Below are 26,998 nucleotides of genomic sequence, written 5' to 3'. Positions count from 1 at the left end.
ACTTTGTGGCCAAGCAGATTTGAATTTACATCTGGCTCTACCTCTTAATGATTGCATGCCCTTGTGCCAGTTCTAGAACCTGTTCACACATCCGTCAAAGGTGAAAACCTATGCAGACTTCTTGGGAGGATTAGGGACCGTGAGTGGAGAACACCTGGCCATTATTATTAAATGATGCTTCCTATGAGTCTATGTCTGGCTCAAGTCCTGCTGAGCACTGCATATTTTCAGTGAGTAAGCATGGTCTGCCAGGAATTCAAGTTGTACCAAATCCAGATGGCAGCAAGGCCTTGCCCTAAGGCAGTTCCTACTATAGAAAGGAAGTCTGGGTGGAAGCCTTGCCCAACCTCATCCATGTACATACCATGCCTGACTCATGCCTTGCCTGGGCTCCCCAACAGGGCCAGCTCCTGCCCCTGCTCGCTCCTCTTGGCAGGCGCTGAGTCATCATGGGCTAAGTCACGACATGGGCTGATGGCCTCCCCAAGAGGCTGAACCCACCAAAAGCACCAATTACTGATGGAGCCACAAAACCATCCCCTAGGCCTTTCCAACTTTCTTCACTGGCAGCTTCCCATGTTACTGCTACTACAGGCATCATACCCCAGATTGACTCACCACTTCCTGCTGTAGCTAGGGCAGGAATTACTGCTCCTAGTTTAGTCTAGAGGTGCCTGAAGTCCAGAAGAGTAAGGTGACCTACACAAGGAAACACAATGAGCTTGTGGCAGCACTGAGTCGGGCCTCCTATCTCCTGGTCCCTTGTCACCTCATTGCACAGTGTCAATGTATTAGTTTTCTATTGCTGTTGTAACAAATTACCACAAATTTAGTAGCTTAAAACAACACAAATTAATTTAAAACAGCAATGAGATAATGAGATACCACTACCAAAATCTGAAAACACTGACAGCACCAAATGCAGGTGAGGATATGGAGCAACAGGAACTCTCATTCATTGCTGGCAGGAATGCAAAATGGTACAGCCACTTTGGAAGGTAGTTTGGCAGTTTCTTATAAAACTAAATGTACCCTTACCATACAATCCAGTGATCATACTCCTTGGTATTCACCCAAAGGACTTGAAAACTTATGTCTACACAAAAACCTGCACACAGATGTTTATAGCAGCTTTATTCATAATTGCCCAAACTTGGAAGCAACCAAGATGTCCTCAGTAGATGAATGGATGAATAAAATGTGATACAGCTAGACAATGGAATATTTTTAAGCACTAAAAAGAAATGAGCTATCAAGCCATAAAAAAGCAAGGGAGGGACCTTAAATGCATATTACTAAGTGAAAGAAGCCAATCAGATACGGCTACATACTGTGAAATTCCAATGATATGACGTTCTGGAAAAGGAAAAGGAAAAATTATGGAGACACTAAAAAGATAAATTGGTTCCCAGGGGGTTGGGCAGGGACGTGAATAGGCAGAGCACAGAGGATTTTTAAGGCAGTGAAAATACCCTGTGTGAGACTATAACGATGGATCATGTCATTATACATGTGTCAAAACCCAAAGAATGTACAACACCAAGAGTGAAGCCTAATGTAAACTGCAGACTTGGGGTGATGATGATGTGTCGGTGTAGGTTCATCAATTGTAACAAACTCGCTACTCTGCTGGAAGATGTCGAAATGGGGGAGGATAGTCCTGTCTGAGGGCAGTGGGTATATAGGAACTCCTTGTACCTTCCTGACAATTTTGCTGTGAACCTAAAACTGTTCTTTAAAAAAGGAAGTCAATACTTTTTTTTTTTTTTTTTAATCTAACAGTTCCGGAGATCAGAACCTCATTGGACTAAAATCAAGATGTCAGCAGGGCTGCATTCCTTTCTGGGGACTCCAGAAAAGAATACGTTTTCCTGACTTTTGGAGCTTCTAGACGCTGCCCGAATTCCTCGAGTCAAGGCCATCTTCAAAACCGGCAATGGCTGGTTGAGTTTTTTCAAGTCACATCACTTCTGCCTCTCTCATCCACCTTTAAGGACTCTAGTGATTGCATTGGGCCCACCTGGATAATCCAGGATTCTCTCCCCCATTTTGAGGTCAGCTGATCACCAACCTTAATTTCACCTGCAACCTTAATTCCCCCTTGTTGAGTATGCTAACATATTCACAGGTTCTGGGCATAGGATGCAGACGTCTTTGGGAGGGCCATTATTCTGCCTACCAGGGTCATGGGTCTATGCCCTGCGGTAGGAGAGGGTGGTAATAATCATACTAAGAGCGGTGGTGAAGATCACAGCCCAGCTGCGTCTTGCTTGAAGCTAAAGGTCAGTACCGTTCCAATTTTCAGCTGTGTTTGAGCCTCATCAGCCCTTAATGTGGTTGGTGTTCCCACATTTTCCAGCCTTTCAGAATTACCTTTCACTTAAATATTCAAAGGAAATAACTCATGCTCGGAGGCCAGAGGAATTCCAGCCCCCTCCCAAATATTGCTAAGTATCCTCGGATGCACATTCACACTCATGGCCTGTCGTTTCTCACTCCGTGCTGCTCCTGAATCCTCCTAACTCCCCTGTCCCAGGCTCTACACACTGCCCTCTCCCCATCATTCTGGAGGCAGGGCTGTCTGGAGAGAACCAGGTTAGGATGCTTAATCACCCCTGTTAGGGCTTAATGACACAGGCCAGGAGAACTCCATCTAGTACTCAGTGCAGAGACTCCCCACATCCTCTGGTCATACTGTGTTGAGGCCTTTATTCAGGGCTCCTCTCGGGCCCAGCTCAACCCCCCTTTTCTCTGAGACCCCAGGCTCCAAACTGCTGCTTCTAGGACCACCAAAGAAAAAAAGAAGCCCTCCGATATCGACTTTTATTGTGGAGAGCCGTTTAACCACGGTTCACTTCAACCTGGCCTCAGGGCCCTACCTTTGCATAACCGAAGGGCCCATTAAAGTGTTTCCCAAACAAAAGATAAGATTCTTTGCCAAGAGGAATTCTTCTCCCACTCTTGGAATGTGGAAATGCTGCAGTTAAAAAAATACAACAAAGCACAAACAGCTCCCTTTATTTCTAGTTCCATTATTTGCCACAGAAGTAAAGTGCTAGTATGTGTGTTGTTTTGTAAAAGACATGGATTTTACATCACAACACATACTAATTAATACACACCCTCACACCACTTAAGTAAAAGAAACAATACCTACTCTTCTTACTTGGGGTACACGTTGATATTTTCTACTCTATTAAAATTTTCCAATGGTGATCAGGACCCACTGAATTTTTTTCTGTGACCTGCTGATGTCTCACAACCTGCTCTTTGAAAAACACTGCACTAAACAGAGTAGCCCCTTCTCTCCCCTCCCAGGCATAAGTGTTTGTGTAATGCTTTAATGCCTACGAAGCAGGTTTTAAAGCATAGGTTATCCCATTTAATCCTCACACGACCCAAAAATGGAAATAATAACTCCCTTTTCACAAATGGGGGAACCGAGGTCTAAACTGTTGAATCAGCTTTGCCCAAAGTCACGCGACCAGAAAGGGAAGATTTTGGATGCAAAGCTCTGAATCTAAACCTAGTGTTCTTTTCACCCAAACCAGACTCCTACTAATGTTACCAGAAGGCGGACCCCTTCCAGGGCTTGTGAGTGGGCTCCTGTTTAACCCTCAGAAATGAATTGTCCGAGGAGACACACGTACTGACAAAGCAAGAGGCTTTATTGGGAAGGGGCTCCCAGGGGGAGAGCAGCAGGGTAAGGGAACCCAGGAGAACTGCTCTGCCACGTGGCTCTCTGTCTCAGGTTTTATGGTAATGGGGTTAGTTTCCGGGTCGTCTCTGGCCAGTCATCTTGCTTGTGCCCATATTTGGTCTGACTCAGGGTCCTTCCTGGCGGCAGGCACACTCTCAGCCATGATGGATTCTAGTGCGAGGGTTTCTGGGAGGTTGGCAGGACATATTACGTGCCGGTGTCTCCTCCCTCTTTTGGTTCCTCCTGAATTCTCCTGGTTAGTTTTCGGTGGCAGCACCGTGTTCCTTACTGGGGGGACCTCCTGTAGTGAGACGACTCATGCGAGTGGTTCTTATTGTGCCTGGCCAGGGCGGGCAGTTTCGGTCAATGGTGCCCTAACATTAGTCCCACTGTATACAACACTCCCAACTCTTATGGTATGGTTTAGGTTAAGCTAGACAATGTAAGCCTTTTTGCATATGCTGGATTCTTAGTGCTCACAAAAATCTCACACTTCTCCCCCTTTGTCAGCCTGGAGTTAGCGTACCGGTCCATACCTCCCCAGGTGGCTGGGCAGAGCTAGCAAGGCCTTTGCAGGGTGCAGGTGTACCTGCCCCCAGGGCGCGAGGCCCCAGCACCTGCCTCAGGCCTTCACGTGGCCTCCGAGCAGAGCAGGAGGGCATAGTCCCTGCCCTGGGCTGGGGTGGGAGTGGCTTAGCACAGGAAGCTGGGAAATGATAGCAGGAAAGACAACCCCAGAGGAGGGGTGAGCTGACCCTGAGGACAAGGTGCTTTGGGTGGAGGGACACCTCAGGAAATGTCCACTCAACAGACAAAATAAACCAGACATCACACATCCAGGAAATGCTGAGCAGGCCTGGGTAAATGAAAGAAAATCTGTGGGTAGAAGACGTGGATACTGGTTTCCAAGTTTAAATACTGCCCCCCTCTCTTTCTCTCTTTGACAATTCTGCTTCCTTGGGTTTTCTACATAGGGCAGCAGTTGGGAGGGGTTTACCAGCATTTCAAACATGTGGGCTCTGTGTTTGTAGGTAATAGGGCTCAGGGCAGGCCACCTCAAAATATGCCACTTTGGCATATTGGTTATTTAGAATTAAAGTTACTTGAGAAACAGCCTGTGCAAGGAGCACACTCTGACCTTCCTCTGTCCCCTTGAAAGCAGAAAATAAATCTCCCATGTGAAAGGTATCCTCCTTGCACCAGGAGGTAGAGAGACATCCTTATTACAAGAGACAGGGAATTCAGGGCCAAGAAGGCTTATAAACAAACTTTGCTTAGTTTCTTCACTAATTAGTACATAAACCTAAGTTTGTTTGTCTTGTCATTTCTTTACAGATTTATTGTTTCTTTATCTAAAAGGTATATAAACAGCCTGCTTTGGCTGCTTCTTGGGTCCTATAGCTATGAGACCTCTGCATGTACAAAATTGATTTTTTTTTCCTCCTGTTAATCTGTTTTGTGTCAATTTAATTTTTAGATCAGCCAAAAGAACCAAGAGGGCTAGGGGGAAATTTTCCCCTCCCCGACAGTTTTGGTGTAGTTGGCTGGATACTGCTTGGGTACTGCTTGCTCCTGGGACTGTTGCAGATAAAGAGACCCTGGAACCTCTGAAAAAAGCCTGGCAGAAGGTGAGAATTCTTACCACATCGGCCTCCTGGATCTCTGACTCTGGGGGGTCTGATGGAAGTGAAAGTAGTAAGAGTCCTTTTTCTCCTTTTCTAAACTTAAATTAGTACGAGAAAATATTTGTGGAATTAGTTCCTTATGTACAGTGACCCTGGTAAAGATTTGGTAAATGGGCACTCTTGGTTTAACTGATCCTTTTCCTCCCGGAGATGGTCACTGTTTTTCTTTGTCTCTGCTGTGCTGTGTGTTATAAGGAGAAAAAAAAAGCCTTTGGGCAGAACACAGGCAGAGGCCTTATAAGCCTGCTGTTTGAGCGGACCTCAAAGACTGCTAAGTTCATGGTTCTCACCAGACTGGTGTCTGTTTAGACCAACCATGCTGCGGGTCCCTTATGTAAAAACCAGATGAGGTTTTTCCTTTTGTTTTGTTCTATGTTCTGAGAGCTTGGCTTTGTAACCACTGAGAATATTCTGTCTGGTCTTTGCCATTCGGTCTGGGGTGCCCCTTGGTGGCCATTTGAATAGACTGGGTTTCCAAAACACGAACTCAAAAGCAGCCATGCTAGCATTCAGGGAACTTTGTCATAAAGGGTCCCGATCTATAAGGGCCCTTTGTCGTCTCAACCTTCCTTGCTTTGTTAGTGCTGGAAAAGTCCCATTCCAGTAGTGCCTGCCTGGTGTCACAGGTTAGTGGGTCTGTCACTGGAGGTGTCTCACATTCCTGTGAGAGACCAGAGACACCGTTTTCACTACACCATCCTTACCCTGTGCAAAAAAGGCCTTTGCTTTCTTAGGCTATCTGGGAACTTCTGGATCTTGTGAGGGTTGCATCTCTTGCAGTCTTTTGTGGAGGTCTCTTGCGTTCTTGGTTAAGCTATAAAAAGGCTTGTCAGACTGAGTCGCTATTGAGATTAATAGATCCTACTCATCAATGACCAGGATGATGAACCTTTTTAAAGTGGAAAAGCTTCTATATTTGAAAAAAATTTGGCGGTGGGGAGAACTCTTATCTTAAACAATTGTCTTCTTTGTACCATTTAAAAAAAGACCAAATTAAAAAGTGGATACAACGAAATATAACACCTAGTTTAGGGACTCCCATAACAAGATGAAAGAATAGAAATTAAACGTAGAAAAAAATTGTCCCGGGCTTCCCTGGTGGTGCAATGGTTGAGAATCTGCCTGCTAATGCAGGGGACACAGGTTCGAGCCCTGGTCTGGGAAGATCCCACATGCCGCGGAGCAACTGGGCCCGTGAGCCACAACTACTGAGCCTGCGCGTCTGGAGCCTGTGCTCCGCAACAGGAGAGGCCGCGATAGTGAGAGGCCCGCGCACCGCGATGAAGAGTGGCCCCCGCTTGCCGCAACTAGAGAAAGCCCTAGCACAGAAACGAAGACCCAACATAGCAATCAATCAATCAATCAATCTTTAAAAAAAAAAAAAAAAATTGTCTCATTCAACATAAGTTCCCCTTCTTAAAAATCTGACCCCATCTCCTCAGCAAATTCCCTTAAATCCCAAAACTCCTCTACCTTCCTCAGAAAATCCCTTAAACGCTCAGCTGCTTGTTTTAACTTCCCTTTCCTTACAAGATTTACAGAGAGCACTCCAGCCTAATCTCTAGGCCCAGGGTTTACAAGTAACTCATATAAATGCTAAAAGCCAGGAAATAAATTTAGCAGAAGCGTCTGGAATGGACAGTAAGTCTCGTTTTGCTGGGCTCTATAATCAGGCTTTGCCAGCTTCAGGCCTTCCTATGCAACGTCCTTTGCAGATATATCCTAGATCTCCACCCAAAGAATTTATTTCTCCTGGGCCACAAAACATAGAGATCTTTTGATTTCCATTTAGTTGGAAAATTTCTCCATGGTATAAAAAAGGCAAATTCAAAACAGTGTGATTGAGTAGGCAAACCAACCTCTAAACATTATAATGGAAAAGGCTACCCAATTCTTTGAAGGTACCTTGCAGGAATACAGATGAAAAAAAGAGTTAAAATCAACAATTCTTAATTTACAACTTGACTCTTTATAAAAACAAAAGCAAAACTCAAAAAGCAACTCAAAATCCACTCAAACCTCGTCCTAATTGCTTTCAAATGTTTGCAGATATTGTAAAAAATATATATATATTTATTTTTATTTTATATATATTAAAAAATATACATATATATCTACTATATATATTATATATATATATATATATATATATATATATATACACACACACACATATATAGCAGATATTCCAGGACATTGGAAGTACAATTGTTTTGCACTTAAGAAAAGGAAGGAAATTTTTAAATAGTAAATACTCTAAACTTCTGGTAATAGAAAAATAAACCCAAAATTCCTAGGAGACAATTTACATTCTTTCTCTGGCTCTTAAAGTTGTAAATCTTATCATGTCTTTGAAAAGTAAATACAGCCCTCAATTGCCTGAGACTGAAGGAAAAAATAAAAGGAGGAAAGAGGTCTTTTAAAAATACAAACTGGTAAAAGAGCTCTCTTGCCCAAACTCTAGACCACAGCTTCTTTAAGATTACTTGTCAAAGACAAATACAAATATTAAAAGTTATCTCCACAAATAGTAAAAAGCTTTAGCCATCTGACGGATAAACTCAACTTTTTCCAACTGTTATTTATAAACTCACTAGAATATACTGTTGTTATCTGAATCAATATACTTGATTCATGACTAAAATTTTAAAATGAAGAGCTCTGTGTTTGTTTTTATGTATGTCTATGTATGTATGTTATAGGTATAGTATTTTTCTACTTTTTGATGGCATTGTCAAACTTAATTTGTAAAAGAGCTCTGTTTAATTGGCTTAAAATATGTGCTTAGTAATTATTTCTAAGTCTCAGAAATATAGTAGAAACTAACCCAAATATTTTTCAAATCTACATGATCTAGGATAATGTTCAGTAAATAAAAGGTAGTTTAAGTTTGTTGGTTTAATTAATACAGGCATGTTTTAGAGTAATCAGCATTAAGTATAATACTTTTAACTTACCTAGGTCAAATAAAACCATGTTATCTCTGTTACAAAATTTTTCAGCAAGAAAAATAACAACATAATGATTACCTGTTTTAATGTATCATGAGATTTTCATGAGTATGATTGTTAAGAACAAATGAATTAAATAGATGTAAATGAGATGTTTCAGGTAAACTTTTTAGCCATGGCTGTTTTATGATAAGTCTACTTAGTTTCCCAAGTCTCTTTGGTAACTTCTACCCTTAGAATTTTGCTAAGTTAAATTAAATGATGGGAATTCATTGAATGTCTATATCATTTCCAAATAAGATAAAACACTGAAACATTAATTGCAAAACCAATCTAAGTTTACCTACTTTATTTTTTATTTTTTTTAATTTTTAGCTGCTTTGGGTCTTGGTTGCTGTGTGCGGGCTTTTCTCTAGTTGCGGTGAGCAGGGGCTACTCTTCGTTGCGGTGCGCAGGCTTCTCATTGCTGTGGCTTCTCTTGTTGTGAAGCACGGGCTCTAGGCGCGTGGGCTTCAGTGGTTGTGGCACATGGGCTCAGTAGTTGTGGCTCGCAGGCTCTAGAGCACAGGCTCAGTAGTTGTGGTGCACGGGCTTAGTTGCTCTGCAGCATGTGGGATCTTCCCAGAGCAGGGCTCGAACCCGTGTCCTCTGCATTGGCAGGTGGATTCTTAACCACTGTGCCACCAGAAAAGCCCAAAGTTTACCTACTTTTGACCTTATATTTTGGAGGCTAAAGATACTTGAGTCTCTTAGAAAACATGTTTTGTACCACATTGAAAAACTGAGCTATGAGGAAATGTTTTAAGAAATTATGAAATGTATTCATAAATTTGCCTAACTAAAGTATGTTGGTATAACAGACAATTCACAATTGCTTACTTCTTATTTTTCACTAGAAATTAAGGTTTTTAAGGATTGAGAATTCTAATTAGTACAGGCATACCTCGGAGTTTGGTTCCAGACCACTGCAATAAAGCAAATATTGCAATAAAGTGAGTCACAAGAATTTTTTGGTTTCTTAGGGCATATAAAAGTTATAATTACACTATACTATAGTCTATTAAGTATGCAATAACATTATGTCTAAAGAAAAAATGTATATACCTTAATTAAAAATACTTTATTGCTAAAAAATGCTAACTATCATGTGAGCCTTTAGCAAATCATAATCTTTTTACTGGTGGAGGGTCTTGCCTCAGTGTTGATGCTGCTGACTGATCAGGGAGGTAGTTGCTGAAGGCTGGGGTGCCTGTGGCAGTTTCTTAAAATAAGACAGCAATAAAGCTTGCCACATTGATGGACTCTTCTTTTCACAAACCATTTCTCTATAGCATGCAATGCTGTTTGATAGCATTATACCCAGAGTAGAACTTCTTTCAAAATTGGAGTCGAATCTCAAACCCTGCCGCTGTGTATGTAATTTTCTCAATCCTTTGTTGCCTTCAAATGTTTGCAACATTTGCCTTCAAATGATTTCAACAATCTTCACAGCATCTTCGCCAGGAGTAGATTCCATCTCAAGAAACCACTTTCTTTGCTATCCATAAGAAGCAACCCTTCAACTTTTAAAGTTTTATCATGAGATTATAGCAATTCAGTCACATCTTTAGGTTCCACTTCTAATTCTAGTTCTCTTGCTGTTTCTACCATGTCTGTCCTTCCTTCCTCCACTGAAGTCTTGAACCCCCTCAAGAGTTGGAACAAACTTCTTGCAAACTCCTGTTAATGTTGATATTTTGACTCTTCCCATGAATCATGAGTGTTTTTAATGACGTCAAGAGTGGTGAATCATTTTCAGAAGTTTTTCAGTTTACTTTGCCCAGATCCATCAGAGGAATTACTATCTATGGCAGCTATCATGTTATGAAGTGTATTCCTTAAGTAATAAGACATGAAATTTGAAATGACTCCTTGATCCATGGGCTGCAGAATGGATGTTGTGTTAGCAGGCATGAAAACAACATTAACCTCATTGTACATCTCCTTCAGAGCTCTTGGGTGACCAGGTACATTGCCAGGGTAACATTTAAAAAGGAATTTCTTTTTCTGAGCAGTAGGTCTCAACAGTAGTCTTAAAATATTCAGTGAACTGTGCGGTAAACAGATGTGCTGTTATCCAGGCTTTGTTGTTCCATTTATAGACCATAGGCAAAGTAGATTTAGCAGAATCCTTAAGGGCCCTAGGAGTTTTTGAATGGTAAATGAGCACTGACTTCAAATTTAAAGTCACCAGCTGCATTAGCTCCTAACAAGAGGGTCAACCTATCCTTTGAAGCTTTGAAACAGGCGCTGGCTTCTCCTCTCTAGCTATGAAAGTCCTAGATGGCATCTTCTTCCAATAGAGAGCTGTTTCATCTACATTGAAAATCTGTGGTTTAGCATAGCCACCTTCATTAATTATCTTAGCTAGATCTTCTGGATAACTTTCTGCAGCTTCCACATCATCACTTGCTCTTTCACCCTGCACTTTTATGTTATGGAGATGGCTTCTTTCATTAAACCTCATGAACAACCTCTGCTAACTTCAAACTTTTCTTCTGCATCTTTCTCACTCCTTTCAGCCTTCACAGAATTGAAGAGAATTGGGGTTTTGCTCTGTATTAGGCTCTGGCTTAAGGGAACATTGTGGCTGGTATGATCTTTTATCCAGACCACTAAAACTTTCTCCATAGCAGCAATGAGGCTGATTATCTTTCTTATCATTCATGTGTTCACTGGAGTAGCACTGTTAATCTCCTTCAAAAACCTTTCTTTTGCATTCACAACTTGGCTAACTGGCACAAGAGGTCTCGCTTTCAGCTTATCTTGGCTTTCAATATGCCTTCCTCACTAAGTTTAATCATTTCTAGCTTTTGATTTAAAGTGAGAGACATGTGATTCTTCTTTTCACTTGAACACTTAGAGGCCATTGTAGGGTTATTAATTGGCCTAATTTCAATACTGTTGTGTCTTGGAGAATAGGGAGGCCTGAGGAGGGGGAGAGAGATAGGGGAACAGCCGGTTAGTGGAGCAGTCAGAACACACGCAGTATTTATCAATTAAGTTCATGTCTTATATGGGCTTGGTTTGTGGTGCCCCAAAACAATTACAATAGTAACGTCAAAGATTGCTGATCACAGATCATCATAAGAAATATTTATTAAATAAAAAAGTTTGAAATGTGAGAATCACCAAAATGTGACACAGAGACATGAAGTCATGAATTGAGCAATTTATGTTGGAAAAATGGCACTGATAGATTGGCTTGATGTGGAGTTGCCACAAACCTTCAATTTATAAAAAATGCAATATCTATGAAGTGCAATAAAATGAGGTAGGCCTGTATATGTAATTAAAGCTTCTAAAAATAATAAGGGAAACAACTCTGTATGGAAGGTAAGTAGGATATGTGTTTTTGGTTAAAAAAAAAAGGTATGAGGGATGGAGATACATTTTTGTTGAAGGAAAAGGAAGTAATTTTGTCCTAAAGTAAAGCTGATTATTTCTGAATGGGAAAGAGAGCAACTGACAAACTAAAATAGACATTAAAAGTTATAGAAGTTTTAGGAAGAATCAATATTGTCAAAATGACTATATTACCCAAGGCAATCTACAGATTCAGTGCAATCCCTATCAAATCACCAATGGCATTTTTTGCAGATCTAGAACAAAAAAAAATCTTAAAATTTGTATAGAAACACAAAAGACCCTGAATAGCCAAAGCAATCTTCAGAAAGAAAAACAGAGCTAGAGGAATCAGGCTCCCTGACTTCAGATTATACTATAAAGCTACAACAGTAATCAAAACAGTATGGTACTGGCACAAAGACAGACTTATAGATCAGTGGAACAGGATAGAAAGCCCAGAAATAAAGCCACACATCTATGACAAAGGAGGCAAGAATATACAATGGAGAAAAGACAGTCTCTTCAGTAAGTGGTTCTGGGGAAACTGGCCAGTCACATGTAAAAGAATGAAATTAGAACATTCTCTAACATGATACACAAAAAATAAACTGAAAATGGGTTATTAAAGACCTAAATGTAAGACCGGATACTATGAAATTCTTAGAGGAAAACATAGGCAGACCACTCTTTGACATAAATTGCAACAATATCTTTTTGAATCCACCTCCTAGAGTAATGAAAATAAAAACAAAAACAAATGGGACCTAATTAAACTTAAAAGCTTTTGCACAGCAAAGGAAACCATAAACAAAATGAAAAGACAACTCACAGAATGGGAGAAAATATTTGCAAATGATGAGACCAACAAAGGACTAATCTCCAAAATATACAAACAGCTCATGCAGCCAATATCAAAAGAAACAAACAAAGCAAAAACAACCCAATCAAAAAAATGGGCAGAAGATCTAAATAGACATTTCTCCAAAGAAGACATACAGATGGCTAAAAAGCACATGAAAAGATGCTCAACATCGCTAATTATTAGAGAAATGCAAATCAAAACTACAAGGAGGTATTACCTCACACTGTTAGAATGGCCAGAGAGTGTGGAGAAAAGGGAACCCTCCTACACTGTTGGTGGGAATATAAATTGGTACAGCCACTATGGAGAACAGTATGGAGGCTCCTTAAAAAGCTAAAAATAGAGCTACCATATGATCCAGCAGTTCCACTCCTGGGCAAATATCCAGAGAAAACCATACTTCAAAAAGAAACATGCACCCCAGTGTTCATTGCAGTACTATGTAATAGCCACGACAGGGAAGCCACCTAAATGTCCATTGACAGAGGAATGGATAAAGAAGATGTGGTACATATATACAATGGAATATTATTCAGCCATAAAAAAGAATTAAATAATGCCATTTGCAGCAACATGGATGGACCTAGAGATTATCATACTAAGTGAAGTAAGTCAGATAGAGAAGCACAAATACCATATGATATCACTTATATGAGGAATCTAAAAAAATGATACAAATGAACTTATTTACAAAACAGAAACAGACTCACAGACTTAGAAAGCAAACTTATGGTTACAAAAGGGGAAAGGTGGCGGGGGGGAGGGATAAATTAGGAGGTTGGGAATAACATATACACACTACTATATATAAAATAGGTAATCAACAAGGACCTACTGTATAGCACAGGGAACTCTACTCAATATTCTGTGATAACCTATATGGGAAAAGAATCTGAAAAAGAATATATATATATATGTATGTAAAATATATATATATGTAAAACTGAATCACTTTGCTGTACACCTGAAACTAACACAGCATTGTAAATCAACTATAGTCCAATGTAAAATTTAAAAATTTTAAAAAGGTATAGAAGTTTTGTAAAAAAGGAGTCTTGGGGACTTCCCTGGCGGTGCAGTGGTTAAGAATCCACTTGCCAATGCAGGGGACACGGGTTCAAGCCCTTGTCCGGGAAGATCCCACATGCAAGGAGCAACTAAGCCTGTGAGCCACAACTACTGAACCCGCATGCCACAACTACTGAAGTCCTTGCGCCTAGAGCCCATGCTCCGCAACAAGAGAAGCCACTGCAATAAGAAGCCCGCACACCGCAGTGAAGAGTAGCCTCCACTCGCCACAACTAGAGAAAGCCCGTGTGCAGCAATGAAGACCCAATGCAGCCAAAAATAAATAAATAAAATTTAAAAAAAAAAGGAATGTTGGAAAAGGAATTTTATGTGTGATCAAGCTGACTAAGATTAAATAATTTATTATAAGGGTTTTAAAAGTAAGCTTTAATATCAAGTTTACTTATGTAAAATCTGAACTTAATTTTCTTTCATCTGCTAGAAGAACAAAGTTTACTTGAACTATTGGTCTGCTCCTATCTCTCAGTTGCCTCAGCTTGCCATCTAGCAGTTGATAAAGGTATGCCAGGCCCAAGTTAATTGAATTTGCACTGTCAGTATGTTCTAGAAGAGTCAAGCAGAAAATTAAGGTGGTCTCAGGTTGGTAGTGCCCCAGAAGTGACTGCCAAACACACATCCTCTTCCAGAGACCTGGGCTTCATTCCCCGCTGACAGCCATCATAGGATACCACCAATTTTTAGACACATCCAGATTTCAGTGATGTTAAATGTGAAGAAATGTGTTCCTCAGAATTAATAATATATATGGGCATGAAACAGATGTGCTATTGGCTGCACTGGTGATCAACTCACCTGGATTTGCCAGGAACTTTTCCTGGTTTTAGCCGTAAAAGTCACACTTCCAGTGAAATCTGTCAGTCCTGGACAAAGTTTGACCACTCTGCCTAACTCAGTCCTCTTCTGGGGTCATCTTCCCTGGCCTAGGGGCCTTGTCTGCTATCATGCATCCCTACCCAGGGGTAGGCTAATTGCACCACGCTGTGGACACCTGACCCGGGGCTTTCTGCCCACAGGTCAGCCAGCACCTAGGACTTGAGGTCTAATGCGGAAGGATGGGAGAATATGGAAATCTGGACTCGGGAATCTAAAGAACCGAGGCCATGTTCTGAGAACACTAGACCTGGCCTGGCTGTCAGGTTCTCTTGGGTTCCTGTGCGTTGAAAAATTACAATAAACTCTCCCTCTTATTTATTTACTTTTTGCGGGGTGAAGGAGTTAACTTCAGTACATCTTTGGCCCTTCTGGCTTAAGGGGCCCTGACTGAGGCAGGGAGGCTGTGTGCAAGGCTTTTTAGAGTCTACGTGTCTGTCCTAGGTGCTGCCAAGAGGGGACCAGCCGTGCCAGTCAGCCGGTCCGAGTGCCCGGGGGACAGGTGCTCCTCAGGCTCAGGTGTATAAATGAAGCAGAAGTAACACGAACTCCATCCAACGTAATCAGCAGAATGACATGAATTATTTCCTAAACAAAGGCCAAGAGAATAGTTTAACAATCTGTTTTATCTGTGTGCTAATTAACTGTACTTGGAGGTGTTTTTGTTTCCAAGCTCCTTTTCACATGTTTTCCATTTTCTCCTCTCCCTACTGCATCAGTAGACTTCTGCAGGGAGGAATTATGTCTCCTTTCTCATATTTGCCCCTCACAGGGCCCAGCAGGGTGCTTATTCTCCTGTAAGCTCCTCAACAACAGGGAGCAGGTCTTTGTGGCTTGCTAACACTGAGCACTATCATGACACCTAATAAGTTCTCAATGAGTGAATGTTGAATGGAGATGAGCTTTAGACTCAACAGTAAATATCTGAGCTATGGATGGAGTTCTTCATCCATTCATTCACCGAGTATTTAATGAACTATTATATGCCAAGTACTATGCTAGGCCGTGAGTATTCAGTGATGAATGAGATAGGTACTGTCCCTGCCTCCACACAGCTTATGCTGTAATGGAAGTTCAGACACAAACCTAATAAGCAGACAAATAAATAAAGTTATAATAAGTTATGATAAATGCTATGAAAGGGGGCAGAGACCTAACTGAGATAAAATGATTAGGGAAGATCCCTCTTAGGTGGTGACAACTGTGAGGGAGGAAAAACTTTTCCTCTACCCTCTTGGGTTTAATGATAGGGGCCTGTGAATTAAAGTGACAAAAGAAGTTAGCAAGAGAAAAGACAGAATTTTATTCATGTACGTATGCAGGAGTTCACAGAAAAATGTGACTCAAAGAGGCTAGTACAATTTGGGGCTTATATGCCATCTTAATAGGGGAAGGAAAGGGGGAGAAAGGCACTTATGGGAAAATAAATGACTTGTAGAAATGATTCTCCTAAGATGGCCCTTAGGAGACTAGATGGGAGATGTGATAGTTTTGTGACAATGTCTAGGTGACTTCTCATCCCCTTGCAACTTCTCCCTCGGTGATAGGAGTCAATCTTTCCTGGTGCAAAAGTCTTAGGGAGGGGATTTATGATAGTTGAATTCTTTGGGGAGACTCCGCTTTTAGGCAGAAAAAGGGAATTCAGGAAAAAAACCTTTTCACTGTGGTATATTCCAGACCCCTTCACTATGAAGGTGGACTCTTAAAGGATGAGGAGGAGCTAGCTACACACCCCAAGAGTCAGAAGAGGGTGTTCTAGTCAGAGGGACTGTGTGTGTAGAGTCCCTGGAGCAGAAAGGGCTTTCTTCCTAGAATGTAAGCAACAGGAAGAGAAGTAAGAGAAGAGCTGGAACAGGAAGGCAGGGCCAGACCATGAGCTGGGTCTGGGGGGGTCCCGGCACGGATTTGTGGTCTCTGGGATTTTGGAGTGAGCTTTCTAGAAGCTACGAGGCTCATGATTTTCCATGAGGTCTCCACTCTCAGATGAGGAAGCCCGAGGCAGCCTCTCTGTGGGATCACAAAGCTTTACAGCTGGAAGGACCCTGAGCCATGACAGGTTCCCATCTTTATTTTACAGCTGTGCCGCCAAGGCCCAAGGTGACTCCCAGCGTGTAGATGGGGCTCAGCCTCCCCTTGAGGGGCCCTGCAGCCCTCCTCACCGTGGAGCATCCTCAAAGCACACCCGGAACACAGAAGCAAAGGCCCGCATGTGCCTTCACCGACCAAGCCGGGCGGCTAGACTCTCAGCTCAGTGACGGGCATAAAAGCAGGTATCTGGTGAATTCATGAGCAGTCACAGGGCGCCCTGGGCCTGGCTCTGAGCTGTTAGAGACACCAATACCTCATGTTTACCCAGGGCTCTGTGCTTCTCAAGGTGATTTCATACAAATTAAATCATGTGGGCTTCTCAGCAGCCCCGCGAGGGCTGCACGGTGGGGTGAAAGAGCTCGGGCCTTGGGGTGGGGAGAGCTGGGCCTGAACTCCCCCTGAGCCATGTGATCTTGTACACGTTACCTCTCTTCTCTGAGCCTTAGTTTTCTTCAGCTGTAAAATGGGATCCTGGTCTCCGTGAGGCTCCAGAGAGCCTGTGTGTGGAGTACCGTGTGGGGCGCCAGCACGCAGCAGGTTCTGCTATGAGCTGCGGTGTTGCGGCTGCTGGAATGTGCTGGGGGGCAGGTCCCATTCGATAGAGGAAGAAACAGGCAAATGGTCCACATTCTCTCACTGAATGTTCACCACCAACAGTCAGCTGAGGATGAGCAAAGTCAGGCAGCTTGGCTTAGGTCGCTGAGCACAGAAGGTGTCAGCTGGAGCCAGCTCTGAATCACCTTTGGGGAGGGGCGGCAGGACCACCTAAGGCTTCAGGGGAGGGAATGTTACACTGACCTCACTACGACTGCCTTCCAGTCACTTCCATCTCAGACCCTCTCCCCTAAGGTACCTGCAGGGCTGGGAAGGGGTCCGGTCATGGACACCCCACACCTGGCTCAGGTAGGGCAGTCATGCCCTCTTCCTTTCTTCTGGGCCTCTTGACCTTCAAACCAAGTGCCGAGCTTGCCTGAACATCCCTGCTTCCCTGCCAAGGCCAGGAGCTAACCAGGGACCAAGAACAGGAGCTCAGAGCCAGAGGCTAGTGGTGGCCTTAAAAATGTGTGCGGGAATGAATTCTGAGCCAAGGTGGCTTCTCAAAAATTTTAAAAATTGACATGTACCCCCTGAAACCAATGAAACTATTCAAAGGGAAAAAACAAAACAAACCACCCTCAGCTGGTCCACAGTCCCTCAGGTGATCAATGTTACCTGCTTGTGGGTCACCTTTCACAACTTACCCTATACTCATTGTTATGGACTGAATTATGCCCCCCAATTCATATGTTGAAGCCCTAACCCCCAGTGTGACTATTTGGAGATGGGGCCTATAAGGAGGTAATAAAGGTTAAGTGAGGTTGTGAGAATAGAGCCTTCCAAAGCAGAGGCCATGTGAAGACACAGTGAGAAGACAGCTGTCTACAAGCCAGGAAGAGAGGCCTCACCACAAGTAATGCTGATGGCATCTTTATCTTGGACTTCTGGCCTCCAGAACTGTGAGAAAATGCATTTCTGTTGTTTAAGCCACCCAGGCTGTAGCAGTTTGTTACGGCAGCCTTAGAAGACTAATATTGAATACATTCATATAACCCCTACGCAAAGATGCAGGCACAAAGAGGAGAGGGTGTTTTATTTGTTGTTTATTTGAACAAAAATGGGATCATGTTATACTCACATTACTGTGGAACTAGCTTTTCTCATTAATACGATTTAAAGGCCATCTAGGGGTTTCCCTGGCAGTCTAGTGGTGAAGACTCCATGCTTCCACTGCAGGGGGCATGGGTTCGATCCCTGGTCGGGGTACTACGATCCCTCATGTCACGCGGCATGGCCAAAAATAAATAAATAAAGGCCATCTGGCTCCTTGCTCACACCCACCTCCAATTCCATTAGGGCATCCCACAGCCCCCGAACCCTTCAAAACCTATCCAGAATCCCATCGCTTCTCCCCACCTTGCTGCTTCCACCTTTGTGTAAGCGCCATCCTCTGTCTCTCTCTCATGGCAGCAACCTCTTCATTCTTCTCTGCTTCCACTCTTTTTTTTTTAATACATTTATTTATTTTTTATTTTTATTTTTGGCTGCTTTGGGTCTTCGTTGCAGTGTGTGGGCTTCTCATTGCGGTGGCTTCTCTTGTTGCAGAGCACAGGCTCTAGGCGTGCGGGCTTCAGTAGTTGTGGCTCGCGGGCTTCAGTAGCTGTGGCTCCCGGGCTCTAGAGCGCAGGCTCAGTAGTTGTGGTGCATGGGCTTAGTTGCTCCGCGGCATGTGGGATCTTCCCGGACCAGAGCTCGAACCCGTGTCCCCTGCATTGGCAGGCGGATTCTTAACCACTGCGCCACCAGGGAAGCCCTCTGCTTCCACTCTTGCCCCCTTAGGTCTACTCTCCTCACAGCAGCCGCTGGGATCCTTTAAAAACCTAAGTCAGGTCGTGTTGTTCCTCAGCTCAAAACCCCCCAGTGGCTTCTCCCCCCAGTGCAGAGTAAAACCAAAGTCCTCATCAGGGGCTACAAGACCCTACATGATCTGCGCGTGGACGTGCGCGTGTGCACCGCCCCCCCCCCCCAACCAGTCTACTGCTCTCCTCTCTCATCTCACCTCTGAGCCCTGTCCTCCACCACCCTGGCCTCCTTGAGGTTTCTAATCCTACCAAGCACACTCCCAAATCAGGGCCTTTGCACTTGCTGTCTCCTCAGCCTTAACTGCCCTTCCTCCTTGAAGCCACAGAGCTCCTTCCCTCACTTCCTTCCAGACTCTATCTCCCCACCCACCTTCATTCTTCTTCATAGCACTTAACGCCATCTGACATACTACCTATTTAGTTGTTTATTTATGGTCTGTCTTTCCCCATTAAGGTGTGAATTTCATAAGCAACAAACCTTGTCCTCTTCCCTGCTGTATCCCTAGTACTTAGAAGACTGCCAGGTTCATAACTGATGCTTGGTAAATGTTTAGTGAATGAAAACATGAATAAATCTCTCCAAGTCAATAGATGTAACAACCTTTTAACAGGTTGCATAACATTTGCTAATATGGATGGACCATGATTGACTTAACCAGCCCCTATTAATGATGTTGTTTCTACTTTTTCTTACTTTAAACACTGTTTGTGATAAGCATTTTTGCATAGCTACTTTAATATGCTGGTTCTTTTATTTCTGTAGGATGTTTTCCCTAAAGCTGGGTTGACGTATCAAGAGATAGGCATATTTTACATTTAATGGCCGTTCCCAAATTTTCCTATCACAGTTCACAGGCAAATCCTGAAACAAGGTCTCAACCATTTCCCCAAACTGAGGCCAGGGTAAGATTACCCTTAGGTCAGGCAAGGGGGCCTCTGTCCTGGGCCCTTACACTTTAGAGGGCTTTGCGTGTCAAAAAATTAAATTTATTAAAGGCCACATGGGACTTTTTCTCGCTTGGGATCTTGCATTCAGCACTGGGCTGGCACAGTGTGACCTGCAACCCTGAACGTGAAAGCTCGTGATTAACACCGTCTCCACCTTTCCTCCTATTTTCTCGAAACAGAAAACAGCTGAATCCAAATGCTGTGAAGGCTTGTGGGTTGACCCCCTGCTGACCTAGTAGACAGTCACAGCTTTGGAGGGAGAAAGAATTTATTGGGCTGATATTTGTAGATAAAATACTCCTTTGTTGCATCCCTCCTCTCAGAGAGCATGAGTTCAGCAGGTCCTGGCATAACCAAATATTATTTTTCAATAGTGCCAAGAGTCTATTTTCTTCTTTTTTTGGTCTAAGTTGTGATTCTGGAGGCAGTCACAAGTTAGCTGAATATTCACAAGTGTTGTACATGGTGTCTATGTCAGTTATCTATTGCTGTGTAACAAACCACAGTGAAACTTGGTGGATTAAAACAACAGCAATTTATTTGCTCGCCATTCTGGGCTGGGAGCAGCTGGGCAATTTTTGTTCTGATCTCCATTGAGGTCACTTAGGCAGCTGCTCAGCTCAACTGAGACTGGACGGTCAGGGATGGCTTTGTTCACATGTTTGGCAGTTATGCCGGCTATTGACTGAGATATCTCAGTTCTCCAAATGGCCTTTCATCCTCTGGGCTAGAATGGGCTTTTTCACATAATGGTAGAAATGTTCCAAGAGAGCAAAAGCAAAAACTTCTTAAGGCCTGGACTTGGGAGTTGTACAGTGTTACTTCTGTCTCATTCTGTTGACCAAATGAAGCCTTAAGGAACACCCAGATCCAAGGTAGGAGGTAGCAGCGGTAATAGACTCTATCTCCTGATCTTATTGCAAAGGAGCTGGACGCAGGGAGGTGTGATGTGTTGGGTACCATTATGTAAAAATATACCATGGTGTCTGAGGAACATTTTGCCATATTAGAGAATTATATTTTTCTTACATTTGTATACACGTAGTTGTAGTTGTAAGATATTTGAAGTGTAATACAGATTCCTTGCTTTGTTTATTAAGTGCACATTAAACCCCCAGAATTGTGAAGTTGTTTTTTTTTTTTTTTTTTTCCATGATTTGAGATTCTACTTTATTTGTTATGGCTTAGACAGAGATTGTAAAATACATTGTTAAAAATCACAATCACAGAATTCAGTAAGTGGCAGCTGCTGTCGTTGTTCTTGTTAACAGCAGGACCGAGGGTCACAGCAGTAGCAGTACAGCACTGGCGTGGAAAAAAACAGGGTCTAACAGATTAAATGAGCAAAAACACATTTTTAAAAATACTTTTACTACTGAATCACATACATTTCAAGAGCATTTTCTTTTCTTCAAATCAATTTAAATGCTTTCCATGAGCAAGGCACTAACTGGACATCAAATAACAACAAGTAACCGTAACAGACAAGGATTCTGTGCTTAATATACGCTGGGCGCTATGCTGAGCACCGTCCAGACGCTGTCTCACTTAATCCTAACAAAAATCCTATAAGATGTTCTCGCTTATTGTACCAGTTTTTGGATGAGAAAACTAAAGCCTGGAGGGATTAAGTACCTTAGCCAGAGTCACACAACTAGTGGCAGAACTGGGACTTAAATCCATGTCTCTTTGACTCTGATTTTAGCCAGTATACCTTGTGTAGCGCATTTTGATTGGACCCCATAACAAAATCATGAGCAGGGCCAGCATCGTCACTATATGAAGAACACAGCTCCAAAATGCAAGTATAAAACATTTAAAACAACATCCCGCACACAGTAATGATTGCTCAGTAGCAATTTGCTGTTATTGTTAAAAAAAATAATCTGTCAGACTGGTCTCACAAAAAGAAAGTCACTTGCATCTTTTATGCTCCTTGACCAAAAAGGCAAAAATACACAAGTATCCTCCTCTGTATAACATTTGAGGAGGGGAATTAAGGTCAAATTCATGTAAATTAACACAAGTTGCTGGGGGGGCAAGGGGGAGGTTTTTGTTTTTTGTGTTTTTTTTTAAATCTAAGGTCCCTTTCCTTAGACTTAACCAGTAGAACCCATATATTTTAACAGATTGATTGATTGATTTCAAAGAGTTACCAGTCTGACTGGTTTGGTAAGATGCAGAATGTAGTTCAGGAGCTTCTGAAGGAAGAATAAAAAGTCCATCCAAAATGCCATCAGTTTTGGCCTGTAGATTTGACTCCACATTAGAATGAAGTTTAGATAAGAATTCGACTGCACCAAGATCAACCAAATGCTGGACTGCTGGGGATACTTAACCAATCTGTTCGACAGACTCAGAGCCTCTTCTTTCATTGGAACAGACAGAAAATTGAACAATTCCAGCAAATGGAGAAAAAGTAGCCTCTCCTGAAACAGATCAGCACAGCAGATTAAGCTGTGCTCCGTCTTGCAGAGAATATTCTTGAGAGTGCGCTCCCTGATCTCGGCCAGCTGATGACCGAGTTTCCCGATGAGCCCCATCAGGCCCATCTCGTCCTGCTCAATCAGCCGCCACCGGAGAATTCTGAAGTTTTATTTTTATAATAATATTTAATAAGATTTAATTGAAAAGTAAGGGACTTCCCTGGCAGTCCAGTGGTTAAGGCTTCGCCTTCCAATACAGGGGGTGCGGGTTTGATCCCTGGTCGGGGAGCTAAGATCCCCCATGCCTCTGGGTCAAAAAACCAAAACATAAAACAGAAGCAATATTGAAAATTAAAATATATAAATAAAAAATTCAGCTTTATTTAAATACTTTTGATTTTAAAATTTTATATTTATTAATTAAAGTTCTTTTGTTTTGCTTTGTAATATCAATAAGTTTGAATGTTTTAGAAGAACTTTATTTTGTAAACTCTTAGATCATTGGGAATGAGTACAAGTTGAGTTGGGATTGGTTTAGAAAATATGACTGTGTAGCCCAGAAAAGAAAAAAGCCAGAAAAGGAAAGGTATTCAAAAAGATGATCTGCTTAAATTTTTAAAAACCAGAAACACTGAAAGTGCAATCTTCTGTTGAGTAGGTTTCTCATAAAATATGTGAGCAGAGAACTTCAAAAATTATCTAATGAACTTTTAATTGCTGATTAAAAACTGAAAATGAGCAAGAAAAGTATTCTCATCCAATTCATGACTTGAACAGGTTAAATGAAATCCCTGCAACTTTATATTTTTTTACTAAATGAGGATTTAATTACAGATCCAAAGAATAAGAATGTACGTGGCCTTCATTTGCACTTGAGAGACTTAGGGGTGGTGAAAATGTGCCTGTCAGCCTCTCTCCAGCGTCTGTTTTCAGATTAGGCAGCAGAACAGTGCAGAGTCATTTCCAGAAGTCTGTGCTTGTCAGACTCTTCAGGAGGGATGAGACCCCCGGGACACTCTGGGGCCCTGATGGGGCTGGAGAAAGAGCCACACAGACTCCTGCCAGAGCGACTCCATGGGGCCTGGGCCCTGATGCCCCCGTGGCTGATGCTCTTGCCCCCTACTCTGCACCCCTGGAGTCACCTGGGCCTTTGCTCGCCCGTCCCCCTGAGTAGGTACAGGTGTCACTTCTGGAAATGAAGGCAGCTGCTTTTCTGTTTGCACTTCCCTCCCAACACAGCCCAGAGCCCTATTTACCTACAGGAACCACTGCAAAGTGACAGCCCCGTCAGATCTGTACGTCTAGTAGCTGCCACAAGTCACTCAGTGTAGAATGGGAGGAAATAGAACAGGTTCCTTATCCCTGGATTGAGGCAGTGGAGGCCCAGAGAGGGGAAGTGATTTCTTCAAGATCACACAGCTCCTCAGTAGCAGAACCAAGACTCTCAATGTCCAGTTTAGACTCTTTCGTTGTGAGAATTAGGACTACTGAGCTGTCTTCACATCTTGGTAGAAGCTTGTTGTTTTGGTTTTTCCCCCTTTTGTAAGACAGCCCTACTATCCTGGTAATTAGTAAATGTCCACAGGCTCAGGGATTGGGTGAATTTATGAATGAGAATATAAAAATCTTAAATAAAGATAATGACATTCTCCCTTTTCTAGGACCCTCTGCTTGCTGAGGCAGCCCCGCTTCCAGCCATCAAATCCTGTAGGAGACTTTTGTTTAGTCTGGGGTGTGAGTTATACTTTCAACTGCATAGATTTAGAACCAAAGTTAGGGAGTCATAAAAAGACCTCAGCATCCTTTTTGTTATGACATGTGAAAAGTAAATATCTAGACCCCCTGATTTTTTTTTTTTTTTTAGACCCCCTGATTTTTTATAGCAGAAGTTTGGAAATAATTGTCCATCAAAAGAGGACTGATGAAATGGCTTATCCTACAAACACACAGCAGCCTACTATGGAGCTATAAAAAGAAAGAAGTGACACGAGAGCTTTCCTTTTTACTTCTAAAGTCTTTGGCTAATTAATAATCTGCAAATAGAATATCGTGAAAAGCCGGCTTCCCACTCTGTCTCCCAGGCATCAAGTTCTCTTTCCTGCAGGCCACCAGCATGTCCTACTCCTTCTGTAACACTTTAAAAGACATTTCATGCACATAGAAGCATTTACATGGATAGTCTTTTAAAAAACACAAATAGAAACATATTGAAAAACACTACCCAGCATCTTTTTTTTTTCACATAATACATTCATTTATTCAATAAATATTTACTGAGTACCTACTATGTGCCAAGCACTCTTTTAGTCATTTGGAATTTGGTAGTGACCAAAACATTTCTTCCCTTCATGAAGCTTGCATTTTTGTGGGACATAAATAAACAAGTAAATATATAGTGATAAGTGGTAAGTGCTATGGAAAAAAGCAGGATAAGGGGATAGGTAGTGTGTGTGTGTGCGTGTGTGTGTGTGTTTGTGAGGGAATTGTTGCTATTTTACATGGCATGGTCAGCAGAAGCCTTGCAGGTTAAGTGGTATTTGAGCCAAGGCCTGAAGAAATGAGGGAGTGAGCCATGCATGTATCTGGAGTTGAACAGTCAAAGCAGAGGGAACTTCCCATGCTGAGGCCCTGAGGGAGGAAAAGACTTGCTGTGAGGATCAACAAGACAGCCATTGTAGTTGGAACTGAGTGAATACATCTCAGATATTCTGTATCATGAGAACTTTCTCATTAGTTTTTACATCTGCATTTTATTCCATTGTGTGTGTGTATCATAGTTTAATTAAGCAGTCTCCTATTATGGAAATTTCGGAGACTTTTGGTCTCTTGTGATTGCAATGAATAACCTTATCAGGTGGCCCTTTGCACATGTTGAAGTTATCTGTAGGATTATTTCCTAGAAGTGGAACTACTAGGAGGTCAAGGAAGTGTGTATTTGTATTTTTTATAGATTTTGCCAAACTGTAACCAACAAAGAAGTTGTACTATTTTTGTCCCACTGCCAACAACATATTGATTTTTTTAGTCATTCAACAAATATTTATTGAGCACCTACCAGGAACCAAGTAAATGTAAAGGACTGAGAATTGAAACAGAAACCCCAACTTGTCAAACATATCCTGACTCACAGAACAGATATACTGTGCCAGACCGAGCCATGATAGGCTTCACATACTATCGAAACTCAAATCTGCAACACCAGTTTGTTCAGACCTAGAATTCCAAGATAAGACCACTGGCACTTCTATTAATTCTCTAGTTTACAAAATCTAACTGATCCTTGCAAAGAGCACCCTATGACTAAGTACCATCTAGGGCAAAATGCACCTGGCAATTAAGGAGATCATTTTTTTCAGGCTAGGGCAATAGGGAAAACATTCATGAATGAGAGAGGTCTCAAAGAAGGGGAAGAAAACTTTCAGTTTTCTAAAACAAAGGAGTCATTGAGGAAGAGCAGAGGCAGCTCTTATCTTGGAACTGTACCGTCACTTCCAGTGTACAGTTCACTGGTTTTTGGTATATTAGCAAAGTTGTGCAGCCATCATCACAATCAATTTTAGAACATTTTCATCACTCCAAAAAGAAACCCCGTACCCATTAGCAGTCACACCCCATTTCCCACTGCCCAGTCCTAGGCGACCATTAATTTACTTCCTGCCTCTATAGATTTGCCTATTCTGGAAATTTCATATAAATGGAATCATACAATATGTGGTCTTTTGTGACTGGCTTCTTTCATTTAGCATAATGTTTTCAAGGTTCATGTTGTAGCATGCATTAGTACTTCATTTCTTTTTATTGCCTAATAATATTCAATTGTGTAACACATTTTATTTACCCATTAATCATTTAGGTTGTTTCCATTTTTTGGCTATTACGAATAATGCTGCTATGAACATTTGGGTACAAGTATTTGTGTGAGCATATGTTTTCAATTCTTTTGGCTCTATACCTAAGAGTGGAATTGCTGGGTCTGCTGGTAACTCTATGTTTAATCTTTTGCAGAACTGCCAAACTGTTTACCACAGTGGTTGCACCATTTTTACATCCCTACCAACAATGTAGGAGGGTTCCAATTTCTCCACAGCCTTGCCAACACTTGTTTTTTTTTTACAGCTATCCTAGTGGACATGAAGTTGGATCTCATTGTGGTTTTGATTGGCATTTCTCTGATGACTAATGATGTTGAGCATCTTTTCATGTGCCTGTTTATCTTAGTATAGTTTTAAATTGCATATCACTTTTTTATGAGTAAGGTTAGGCATCTTTATATATGTTTAAGAACCCTTTGTATGTTCTTTTCTATGAATTGTTTATGTCTTTTGTTTGCTTTTCTTTGGGGATGTTGTCTTTCTTTCTTTTGTTTTCTTTCTTTCTTGGATTTTTCAAAGAACCAGCTAATAAATTTATCTATTAGTGCTATAATTTTTATGTTTTCAAATTCACTTCTCCTTTATTAATTCCTTCCTTTTACTTTCCTTAGGGATAATTTTCTTTTTCCCCCCGACTTTCTTGAGTTTTAGGCTTAATTTATTTATTTTTTAATTTTTTTAACTGACGTATTTTTTAGTATATATTTTTCCTCTGAGAACT

General features: G+C 41.9%; 2 long non-coding RNA genes across 2 annotated transcripts in view; one reads left to right on the top strand and one right to left on the bottom strand.

Annotated features, from left to right (window-relative positions):
* Positions 1–26,998, bottom strand: part of LOC309612544 — a 513,150-nt gene that overhangs the window by 275,911 nt on the left and 210,241 nt on the right. The gene's annotated exons all lie outside the window — the stretch shown is intronic.
* LOC309612483 overlaps positions 1–26,998 on the top strand; it is a 76,746-nt gene that overhangs the window by 16,770 nt on the left and 32,978 nt on the right. The window contains exons 2-3 of the long non-coding RNA XR_014235166.1: positions 1,783–5,328; positions 16,622–16,814. This is a non-coding gene — a long non-coding RNA (uncharacterized lncRNA). The remainder of the gene's footprint in view (positions 1–1,782; positions 5,329–16,621; positions 16,815–26,998) is intronic.

This window comes from Balaenoptera borealis (genome assembly GCF_965194805.1).
Source record: "Balaenoptera borealis genome assembly, chromosome: 15".
NCBI classification, from domain to species: domain Eukaryota; kingdom Metazoa; phylum Chordata; class Mammalia; order Artiodactyla; family Balaenopteridae; genus Balaenoptera; species Balaenoptera borealis.
The sequence above is the reverse complement of the archived record's forward strand: the minus strand, read 5'-3'. Positions and strand labels throughout refer to the sequence as shown.